We start from the raw sequence: 12,984 nt of genomic DNA, 5'->3' as shown, positions 1-12,984 counted from the left end.
ATGAGGCTCAAATAAGAGCGTTTTCAAAGTGGAACACGAATCCGATATATATTATCAAGTCCTTCTCATTAAGTGGCCGCCCATATCCCAAAACACAACCCAAGCCGGCCATGTTTGCCGACTATGGAAATATGGGGCTCAAATTAAAGGTATATGGAAGTAGACCACATATCTGATCTCAACATTAGGGGCCAACTATCTAGCGGACGTCCCACCACCATAACAACCCCCAAATAAGACGTATTTGCTCACCAAAACAATTTGGGTCGTAAAGAGAGTGGAACTAAATATTCATAGTTTTTAGGGCCAATACCCCAAACCGGACATATTTGCTGACTTTTGCAATAAGCAGTTTAAATGAGATTAGAAAACGAATTTGATATCCAATTTTGAGGCCAATGGCAATATGGGGTTCAAATAAATGATATATAGATATATGAGAATAGAGTACGTAGCTGAAATATTTACGGCTTTGTATCCCACAAGGACCACCCAAGCCCCAAAATACCCCTAAATCGGGCATATTTACCGACCATGTCCATGTGGAGCTTAAATGAAAGGTATTGGGGGGTAGAGCAAGAATTGATACCCATTTTCAGGACCAATTTTCTGGGGGGTCCACCCCTTTCGCAAAATACCCCACAAACAGCAATTTTTAACTGACCATCGCAATATGGGGCTCAAATAAAGGTATTTGGGAGTAGAATACGAATTTGATATCCAAATGTAGGACCATGTATTTAGGGCATTACCCCTTCCCCAAAACACCCCCCAAAGGGTAAAAATTTTTTGACCATGCCAATATGTGGCTCAAATGAAAGGTATTTGAGATTAGTAAACGAATTTGAAGACCTTTTTTGGGGTCATGTGTTTGGGTGAGGTTTCATCCTGTAAACTCCTCTTAAGCCAATGGCAATATGGGTTTAAATAAATGGTATTTGAGAGAGGAGCACGAGGCTGATATTTTCACAGGGCCAAGTATCTGGGGGGACCACCCCTCCCCCGAAAACACCACTAGATCGGACATCATGAGAATATCGGGCTGATATACAAATTGGGTTGCCCAAAAGTAATTGCGGATTTTCATATAGTCGGCGTTGACAATTTTTTTCAACGGCTTGTGACTCTGTAATCGCATTCTTTTTTCTGTCAGTTATCAGCTGCTACTTTTAGCTTGATTTAGAAAAAAAGTGTAAAAAAAGTATATTTGATTAAAGTTCATTCTAAGTCTTATTAAAAATGCATTTACTTTCTTTTAAAAAATCCGCAATTACTTTTTGGGCAACCCAATAGTTGTGTTTTCAAATATTTTCACTTTGTAGATATTTAAAATCAGTTCTTTGCCTCACCTTTTCCCCATCTTCTCATCTCTAGAGACAATTTTTACGCACATAATGTCAATGCCTTTCATGTAAACCCATAATTTTTGTTAAATCTCTCCCCTGCATTCCCCTACTCTCTTACTACCACCTTATTGTACCCTTCAACGTTGAAACGCATGTAAGCTCTTGTACACACACACATTAACATAAGATCCAAATAAAATTACCATCTCTTAAGAATGCAGAGAGATATAAGGCAAAGTGGTGGGGGGACAAGAATGAGTTTAAGAATGCTTGGTAATCACAAAAATCTGTTCGTTGCGTTGCATTATTTAAATTATAATAAAATCAAAGTTTATGTATGAACACGCACATTTTGCAGGAAATTTTGTTTTACAAACACATATGAAGAGTTCACACTCATGCCACCATGAGATTATGTGCATGTCTTTGTAAGTGTATGCGTACTCTTAAGACGTACTTAAGTCGCACGATTCATGACATTCATGAGTCTATGCCCTTAGGTGAAATTTATTAAAATTATTCTAATGACACTGCCATTTTAGAACAACTAAAGCAGGATAAGCGTACAAGTATAAATTTGTAACAAATATCTATACGCACAACATTAGAGTCACTTAAACACTATATCTGTATGGCTGATGGAAGAAAGGGAGAGAGGACAAGTGTTAGTCGATAAGTGCTGCCATTATTATTGAAGGAGATAACTGAAATTGTTATTTAGGTTTATAAGGTTACTAGCTGACCCTGGCCCGCTCCGCTGCGCCTTCTTTTACTGTATATGGAACAAAAGTTTCCTTGAAATATTTATTTCGACAATTAAACATCTTTTAGTGAAACTATCGCTTCATGCGATAGTTTATCGCATGAAGCGATAAACTATTTCATGCAACGAAAATAGTTTATCGCTTGACTAACAGTTTAACAATATAAGTACCTTTATCTGAATCTCATGTGATCTTTATTGGTCGACGAATTTAAGTTTGAATGTAAGGTGTAATCCATTCTTGAAATACTTCATTTCAACCAGATATTCTCATGATGTCTGCTCTAGTGGTGTTTTCGGCGGAGGGGTGGTCCCCCAGATACTTGGCCCTGAAAAGATATCAGCATCGTGCTTTTCTCTCAAATACCATTTATTTAAACCCCATATTGCCATTGGCTTAAGAGGAGTTTACAGGATGAGGCGTCCCCCAAAAACAAGGCGCCAAAATAGATTATCACATTCGTTTTCTTATCTCAAATACCTTTCATTTGAGCTACATATTGGCATGGTCGAAAATTTTTTTCCCTTTGGGTGTGTTTTGGGAAAGGGATGATGCCCTAAACACATGGTCCTACATTTGGATATCAAATTGGTATTCTACTCGCAAATACCTTTATTTGAGCCCCATATTGCGATGGTCAGTAAAAAATTGCTGTTTGTGGGGTATTTTGGGAAAGGAGTAGACCCCCAGAAAATTGGTGCCGAAAATGGGTATCAATTATTGCACTAACCCCCAATTCCTTTCATTTAAGTTCCACATTGACATGGTCGGTAAATATGCTCGACTTAGGGGTGTTTTGGGGATTGGGGTGGTCCCCCAAGTTCTAAGCCCGGAAAATATATCAGCAACGTGCTCTATTCTCATATATTTAAACCCCATATTGCCATTGCCCTTAAAATTGGATATCAAATTCGTTTTCTAATCTCATTTACACTCCTTATTGCAAAAGTCAGCAAATATGTCCTGTTTGGGGTATTGGCCCTAAAAACTATGAATATTTAGTTCCACTCTCTTTACGAACCAAATTGTCTTGGTGAGCAAATACGTCCTATTTGGGGGTTGTTATGGTGGTGGGACGTCCGCTAGATAGTTGGCCCCTAATGTTGATATCAGATATGTGGTCTACTCCGACATACCTTTAATTTGAGCCCCATATTTCCATAGTCGGCAAACGTGACCGGCTTCGGGGGTGTTTTGGGGGATGGGCGGCCACTCAGTGAATTGGCCTTGAAAATATATATCGGATTTGTGTTCCACTTTATTAACCCTCTTAGTTGAGCCTCATATTGGAAAAGTCAGCAAATACTTCCAATTTGGTGGTGTTGTGGGGGTGGGGTGGCCCCATAGACACTTTCCCGAATATTGATATCAAAGTCGTGCTTTACTCCCAAAGACCTTTCATTTGAGCCCCATATTGCTATGGTCGTAAATTTGTCCCTTTGGGGGAAGTTTTGGTGAGAGGCGGCCCACCAAACATTTGGTCCCATATTTGGATATCAGATTCGTATTCTACATTCAAATACCTTTTATTAAGACCCATATTGCCATGGTCAGTAAATAAGTTCTATTTGGGGGCGTTTGGGATTGGGGTGGAGCCCAAATACTTGGTCCCACATACGGATATCAGATTCATATTCTACTCACAAATACCTTTCATTTGAGTCCCATATTGCCATGGTCAGTAAATATATCCGTTTTGGGGGTGTTTTGGGGCTTGGGGTGGTCCCCCTAGCACTTGGTCCGACAATTGGTTATCAGATACGTTTTGTTATCATGAATACCTTTCATTTGAGTCCCATATTGTCGTGATTGGTCTAAATATATGTTTGGTAGGTTTTTGGGTGGAGCGGCCTCCACAGGTACCCATCCAAAATTTGGATACCAAATTTTTATATTTAGGGTACTATATAAGAGCACACAAAATTTCTCTTAAATCGCACCACCCATCTCCGCGATCTGGCGTTTCTGAAAATTAGGGTAAGGGGAAGCCACATACATTATTCGATTTTGCTGAAATTTGGAACAGTAAGATGCGTTAAGCCACCCCATATCCTCCTTCAATTTGGCCCGATCAGTTCAGATTTGGATATACCTACCATATAGACCGATCTCTCGATTTAAGCTTTTGGGACCCATAAAAGATGCATTTATTATCCGATATCATTAAAACTCCGAACAGTGACATCCCTACCCTCTTCGACATCCATCTTCGATTTGGTTACCATCCGTCCAGATTTGGATATAGCTGCCATATAGACCGATCTCTTGATTTAAAGTTTTGGGCCCATAAAAGGCGCAATTATAATCAGATTTCGTCAAAATTTGGGACAGTGAGTTGTGATAGGCCCTTCGACATTCCTCTTTCATTTGGCCCCGATAGATCCAGAGTTGGATATAGCTCCATATATATACCGATCTCTCGATTTAAGGTTTTGGGCCCATAAAACGCTCCTTAATAATCCAATTTCGCCGAAATTTGAGACAGAAAGTTGTGTTAGGCTCTTAGACATTTTTCTGCAATTTGGTCGATCGGTCGAGATTTGGACCGATTTAAGGTTTTGGACCCATTAAACGCGCATTAATAATCCGATTTCGCCGAAATTTGGGACAGAAAGTTTTGTTAGGCTCTTTCGATCGGTCGAGATTTGGAACTATTTAAGGTTTATAACCCATAAAACGCGTATTTATCGTCCCATGTAGCCGAAATTTGGGTCAGTGAGTTGTGTTAGGCCCTTCGATATCCTTTTTCAATTTGGCTCAGATCGGTTTAGAATTGGATATAGCTGCCATATAGACCGATTTCTCTATTTAAAGTCTTGGCACCATAAAAGGCGCATTTATAATCCGATTTCGCTGAAATTTGACACAGTGACTTATGTTGGGTTTTCAGATATTCGTGTCGTATATGCTTCAGATCGGTCTAAATTTGGATATAGCTACCATAAAGACCAATTTTTTGTTCTACAAAATTGAAGAATGACTTGAACTTATTAGACCACTCAATGTCCGTGACGAAATAGGTCCAAATCGGACCATATTTCAATAAAGCTGCTATGGGGGGCATAAATAATGCTTTTTTCACCGGATTATGGCAAAAGGTGGTTTATATATATACCCGAGGTGGTGGGTATCTTAAGTTCGGCCAGGCCGAACTTAACGCCTTTTTACTTTTTTTGATAATTTTAATTTATTCCATTCCAAACTTCTTGTTGCAACTTTTCCAAACACGGAAACGAAAACTCTGCTCTTAGTTGGCTTATGCTTATACGTCAGTGACTCTAACAAAAAGCCCATAAAGGTGTTTGTGTGTGTGTGTGTGCTTGTACTGAGAGCCTTCTTATTCATACTCATAAACGGCAAATTTGTTATTTTGCGATTTATTTACTGCAGGCCATATTGAATGCACCTCTGTGTTTATGTGTGTGTGTGTGTGTGTCTTGAACATATTTGGAGAGCGTAGAGCATTTATCGTCATGTCTGTGTTTGACTTTGAGTGTTATCTTTATTACCGTGTGTTATTTTTCGTATGCATGTATGACCACTTTTTGTCCCTCTCTCTCACAAGCACACACACTTAGTCAATGCCTTTGTATTTAGCAAATGATGTGCGTTTTTTATATGTGATTACCAACAACAATAACTTTAATGAAATGTTTAATGAGCACTAAAATTTGTGTTTATTCGCTTACTTAGGTTAGAAGAAAGCAGAGCTCTCTTAGTCCCCCCCTTAAACAAAAGCGCCAAACGCTCGCTTGATTTTATGACTCTGGTTATTGTTTGGTTATGCCCTTAATGTGTGTTACCGTCATTATGCCATCGAAGAAGGAGTAAAAGCACCAAGAGTTAGAGCTGAGGGTGAGTGAGTGTTGGTAATGTGATGTTGTAAATTTCGCAGCAAATGCTTAATTTGGGGAAGGTATGCCAAAAAGGATTGAATGACAATGTGTGTCACCAAGAAAAATTAAAAAACTCAGTGAGGAGTCAGATGGCACTCGAAATGAAAAGGGGAGTTATTAGCGTCTTTAAATTTACCACGAAACACACAGGAATACCAAAAACGGACCATCTGCAAATGCAAATTTTGCCACCTCTTTCGAGAGAAGTTTTACATGGCGTAGTACCTCACAAATGTTGCCAGCATTAGGAGGGGAAAACCACCGTTGAAAATTTTTTCTGATGGTCTCGCCACGATTCGAACCCAGGCGTTCAGCGTCATAGGCGGACATGCTAACCTGTGCGCTACGGTGGCCTCCTAAAAAAACGGACCACCTACCGTTGTCAAACCACGCGAACAAAAAAGGACCATGATCAGCGTATCTGAACCTGCATTTCGGGACATCGAGGGACACACATGCGATCACACAAAACCCATGCGGTTGGGGCGCTGGGCCTTTAACCTGACCCCGAAATATTATAAGAATTAATCTGGAAAAAAAGAGCAGAAAGAACGGACTCCCCTAACGTTGAAGACCCATGCAAACGAAAAAAAGGAACATGATTTGCGGATCTACACCTGGAATGTCCGCACTCTTTATAGAGAAGGTGCAGTATATGAATTGGCAGATGTATTGGAGAAGTACATGACAGATAATACCAATGGAAGTGCGATGGACCGTAAATGGCGTCAAAACAACACCTTAGGGTGACGAAGTATACTATAGCTGCCATGACACGAGGCATGAATTTGGCTGTGGATTTGTGGTTAGTCGGTGACTGAAACATCTTGTCTCCAGCTTAACTCCGGTGGATGAGAGGCTAGCCACAGTTCGCATAAAAAAAACAAAATTTTCAACATCAGCTTTATTTGTGCCCATGACTCGACGAAAGACAAGGACGAGCAGATCAAAGATATTTTCTACGAGCGCCTAGAGAGAGAATATGACCGCTGCCCCGCCCATGATATTCAAATCCTTCTGGAGTATTTCAATGCGAAGATAGGGAAGGAAGACATTTTTGGTCCAACAGTCGAAAAGTTTAGCCTCCACGGGATAACGTCCCGTAATGGGTTAAGGCTAATAGATTTTTCCGCGGCAGAAAAATGGTAGTTAGTAGCACCAGATTTCAACATAAAAATATTCACAAAGCCACCAAAACACGAGAAACCAAAAGTGATCAGGTTCTGATAGATAGAAGGCATTTATCCAGCGTATTAGATGTACGATCGATCCATGGAGCACCTACAGATTGGGATGATTATCTTTTATCAGCAAATGTTCGCACCCGTTTGAGCATGGCGAGTATAGTGCGCTCGGACACTGCACGGATGCTGGACATTGAAAAACTGCAAACACAAAAGACGACAACGGCTTACACCACTCGACTGGCCCAACTGTTTGATGAAAGCACCGAAGATATAACAGCGCAGAGGCAATGCATGGCGCACTACATGGAAAATGACGTGAAATCCTTACTAGGGTACCGGAAGCCTCCCCCAAGAAACCCATGATACGACAAAGAGTGTCGAAATGCTACTGAAGCCAAGAAAGCGGCATACAGAGCAACCCTGCAATCAGTGGTAAGGCGCCAGATGAAGGGAGAAAAGGAGAGTGGAGAAACGTCTATTCTGCAGAAAGGAATTGGGAAATGGAAAGACGTGAGTATGAGCGAATTGAGATGTACAGGAGTCAGAATGAAAGAATCAAACATCAAATCGATGGCTTTGATGAAGGCAAATCCTGATGCAGAAACAAAGAAGGAAATCTGGTAACTGATACAGATAGTGTGCTTGGAATATGAAAAGAACATTTCTCCTTACCTTGTGGTGTCCGACAATGACGGCGAAGAACATAGCGGAGAACCAATCCCTGAATATCTATCTTCTAGTCAGAATGAGTAGCAGTGACCCGATTGAAGAATAAAAATTAAAAACCGATCTTGAATCTTGACTTCTTGAGCCTCTAAAAGACCGACGGACGAGCGGACGGATGGACAGACGAATGGACAGACGGATGGACAGACGGATGGACAGACGGATGGACAGACGGATGAACAGACGGATGGACAGACGGATGGACAGACGGATGAACAGACGGATGGACAGACGAATGGACAGACGGACGGATGGACAAACGGAAGGACGGACGGACATACGGACGAACAGACGGACGGACGGACAGATGGACAGACGGACAGACGGACGGACGGACAGATGGACAGACGGACAGACGGACGGACGGACAAACGGACGGACGGACAGACGGACGAACGAATAGACGGAGGGACAGACGGACGGACAAACGGACGGACGGACAGACGGACAAACGAATAGACGGAAGGACAGACGGATGGACAGACAGACAGATGGATAGACGGACGAATGGACAGACGGACGAATGGACAGACGGACGGACAGAGGGACGGACGGACGGACAGACGGACGAACGAATAGAAGGAAGGACAGATGGATGGACAGACGGACGGACGGACGGACGGACGGACAGACGGACGAACGAATAGACGGAAGGACAGACGGATGGACAGACGGACGGACGGACAGACGGACGAACGAATAGACGGATGGACAGTCTGACGGACATACATGCAGGCAGACGAACGGATGGAGGGACTGTCAGACGGACAGACAGATGGACGGTTAGACGGACGGAGAGACGGACGGACAGACAGACGGTTAGACGGACGGACATGGCTAGATCGACTTAAAACACATGTCTATCAAGAATATGTATACTTTATGGGGTCTCAAACGAATATTTCGAGGAGTTACTAACAGAATGACGAAATTACTATGGTGGAAGGTATAACAAGTAAAAAGGCGATAAGTTCATCCGGGCCGAACTTTGGATACCCACGACCTCGGGTATATATGCAAACCACCTTTCGTCAAAATCCGGTGAAAATAGCATACCTTCCATTCCATAGCAGCTATATCGAAATATATTCCGACTTGGACCAAATACTTTTAAGTACAAGTCATTGTGCAGTTGTGTATAACAAAATATTGGTATTTTTAGTAACTGTATCTAAAAATTAACCGATCTGAACCATATACTACACGGATGTCGAAAAGCTCAACATCAGTCACTGTGTCAATTTTTCAGTGAAATCGGATTATAAATGCGCCTTTTATGAGGCCATGACTTTAAATCGAGATATCGGTCTATATGGCAGCTATATCCAAATCTGAACCGATCTAAGTCAAATTGAAGAAGAATGTCGAAGAGCCTAACACAACTCACTGTCTCAAACTTCCGCAAAATAGGATAATAAATGCGCCTTTTGTGGCCCCAAAACCATAAATCGAGATATCGGTCTATATGGCAGCTATATCCAAATTTGGCCAATCTAAGCCAAATTGAAAAAAATGTCGAAGGGCCCAACACAATTCACTGTCAAAGATTTCATCAAAATCGGATAATAAATGTGGCTTTATAGGCCTAAGACCCTAAATCGACGGATGGGTCTATATAGCAGCAATATCCAAATCTGGGCCGATCTGGGCAACATTGAAGAAGAATGTTCAAGGGCCCAACACAGCTCACTGTCCCAAATTGCAGCTAAATTTGATAATATATGTGACTTTTATGAGCCTAAAACCCGAAATTGACGGGTGGGTCTATATGGCAGCTATATCCATATCTGGACCGATCTGGGTTAAATTGAAGAAGGATGTGGAAGGGCCTAACACAACTCACAGTCCCAAATTTCAACAAAATCGAATAATACATGTGGCTGTTATGGGCCTAAGCCCCTTAATCGGCGGATCGGTCTATATGGCAGCTATATCCAAATCTGGACCGATCTGGGCCAAATTGACGAAGGATGTCTAAGGGCCTAACACAACTCACTGTCTTAAATTTCAGCAAAATCGGATAATAAATGTGGCTTTTATGGGCCTAAGACCCTAAATCGGCTGATCGGTCTATATGGCAGCTATATACAAATCTAGACCGATCTAAGCCAAATTGACGAAGGATGTCGAAGGGCCTAACACAACTCACAGTCCCAAATTTCAGCAAAATCGAATAATACATGTGGCTTTGATGGGCCTAAGACCCTAAATCGGAGGATCGGTCTATATTGCAGCTATATCCAAATCTAGACCGATCTGGGTTATATTGAAGAAGAATGTCGGAGTGCCTAACACATCTCACCGTCCCAAATTTCAGCAAAATTGTGTAATATATGTGACTTTTATGAGCCTAAGACCCTAAATCGGCCGATCGGTCTATATGACAGTTATATCCAAATCTGGACCGATCTGTGTCATATTGAAGAAAAATGTCGAGGGGCCTAACACAACTCACTGTCCCAAATTTCGCCAAAATTGGATAATAAATGTGGTTTTTTGGGCCTAAGACCCTAAATCGGCGAATCGGTCTATATGGGGGCTGTATGAAGATATAGTCCGATATGGCCAATCTTCCTACTTATTTCAACAGACAGACGGACGGACATGGCTAGATTGTCTTAGATTTTTACGCTGATCAAGAATATGCATACTTTGTAGGGTCGGAAATGGATATTTCGATGTGTGGCAAACGGAATGACAAAACGAATATGTCCCCATCCTTCGGTGGTGGGTATAAAAGGGCAGCAGAAGCCGATGGGTTGCCCACTGAACTATTTTAGGCCAGAGGCGACACGATGAATAGCTTGTTGGCGCTATGTGGCTAGAAGAACGCATACCCGATGATTGGAACTTCAGCATGTCCTATGTTCCATGCACCAGTAAGGAAACATGAAACTTATGTTATCACCTTTTCTCAAGAATTCTTTAAGTAAATATTAAACTTTGGCTTATTGTCAAAACTTATATTCACCGAAGGTCTTATCTTCCAACACAAATTAATGTCTTAATGCCAAAATTTCTAATAAACATTAACTATTACGCTGGAGATAAAGACACTGGCGCAATTTAATAATAGTTACGCGTTATTTTGGTTATTTTTAAGATACGTGCATCTTAGTAAAGTGGGAGCGGTAGCAGCATCATCATTGGAGCATCTAGGAAACATATTATCCTTGGGTAATTCAATATGCATTAAGCATTCGATGCTTATCACTAATCGAGCCATTACAAATGTACGTTTCTGCCAGAGGCCATAATCTAAACGTTCTAATGTGACCTGTTAGTGCTAGGAAATCATGTGCCCTTGGCATCATACTTCCCCCACAATCGTCTGAGCGCATATTTGTGTGTGTGTGTGTTTGTGTGTATGCTAAACTATTTACAAGTGCGTCAACGTCGTCTGAGGTGTAATATGTGCTAGTGTATGTGTGTGTGTGTGTGTTTGCAATTGTGTTTGTAAGTTTGTTTGCAAATATGTTTGTGAATATCATTATAAGTATGCGTGTGTGTGTGTGTGGGAGTATAACTGTGTGCTTTGTAGTAGAGTTAGTGCTAGTCATTTGCTGCTACTGCTGTTACTGATGTTGTTACGAGGGCATGTACTTAAGCTTAGTTTACACGTAACACATAAACACATAAATACATGAACATTTGCAAAACCACATAGGCACACACTCGAGCCATCGCACAGGGGTAGGGGGGATTTATTAAAGTGTGACGTGAAACAACAAACGCGCCTAAAACTTGGTTACCAAATGAACAAGGCAGTATCTATGATTTTAAAGACGAATGAGCTAAATTGCTCCAATCACTAGGGATTTTGTTTTTAGACCCACCACCGAAGGATGGGGTTGTATTCATTTTGTCATTCCGTTTGCAACACATCGAAATATCCATTTCCGACCCTATAAAGTCGTGATCAGCGTAAAAATATAAGACGATCTGGACATGTCCGTCCGTCTGTCCCTCTGTCTGTTGAAATCACGCTACAGTCTTTAAAAATAGAGATATTGAGCTGAAATTTTGCACTGGTTGTCCATAAGCAGGTTAAGTCCGAAGATGGGCTATATCGGACTATTTCTTGATATAGCCCCCATATAGACCGATTTAGGGTCTTAGGCCCATAAAAGCCACATTTATTATCCGATTTTGCTTAAATTTAAGACAGTGAGTTGTGTTAGACCCTTCGACATCCTTTGTCAATTTGACCCAGATCGGTTCAGATTTGGATATAGCTGCCATATAGACCAATTCTCCGATTTAGGGTCTTAGGCCCATAAAAGTCACATTTACCATCCGATTTTGCTGAAATTTGAGACAGTGAGATGTCTTAGGCCCTTCGACATCCTTCGTTAATTTGGCTTAGATCGGTCCAGATTTGGATATAGCTGCCACATAGACCGATCCTCCGATTTAAGGTCTTTGACCCATAAAACTCACATTTATTATCCGATTTTGCTGAAATTGGGGACAGTGAGTTGTGTTAGACCCTTCGACATTCTTTGTTAATTTGACCCAGATCGGTTCAGATTTGGATATAGCTGCCATATAGACCGATTCTCCGATTTAGGGTCTTAGGCCCATAAAAGCCACACTTATGATCCGATTTTGCTGAAATTGGGGACAGTGAGTTGTGTTAGGCTCTTCGACATTCTTCTTCAATTTGACTTAGATCGGTCCAGATTTGGGTATAGCTGCCATATAGACCGATCTCTCGATTTAAGGTTTTTGGGCCATAAAAGTCGCATTTACTGTGCGATGTCGCCGAAATTTGGGACAGTTAGTTAGGTTTCGCTCCTTGACATACTTCTGCAATATGGTACAGATCGGTGCAAATTTAGATATAGCTGTCATATAGACCGATCCTCCGATTTAGGGTCTTAGACCCATAAAAGCCACATTTATTATCCGTTTTTGCTGAAATTTAAGACAGTGAGTTGTCTTAGGCTCTTTGATATTTTTCTTCAATTTGACCCCGATCGGTTCAGATTTCGATACAGCTGCCATATAGACCGATCCTCCGATTTAGGGTCTCATAAAAGCCACATTTATTATCCGATTTTGC

At 41.4% G+C, this 12,984-nt stretch overlaps 1 protein-coding gene across 1 annotated transcript in view; it reads right to left on the bottom strand.

The window, feature by feature from the left end:
* The window catches only part of LOC106084296 (neuronal acetylcholine receptor subunit alpha-7), a 791,555-nt gene that overhangs the window by 732,231 nt on the left and 46,340 nt on the right, over positions 1-12,984 (bottom strand). The window lies entirely within an intron of this gene.

Source organism: Stomoxys calcitrans, chromosome 4, assembly GCF_963082655.1.
Source record: "Stomoxys calcitrans chromosome 4, idStoCalc2.1, whole genome shotgun sequence".
Lineage (NCBI taxonomy): Eukaryota > Metazoa > Arthropoda > Insecta > Diptera > Muscidae > Stomoxys > Stomoxys calcitrans.
Note: the sequence above shows the minus strand (reverse complement) of the source record. Positions and strands in the feature narration are given on the sequence as shown.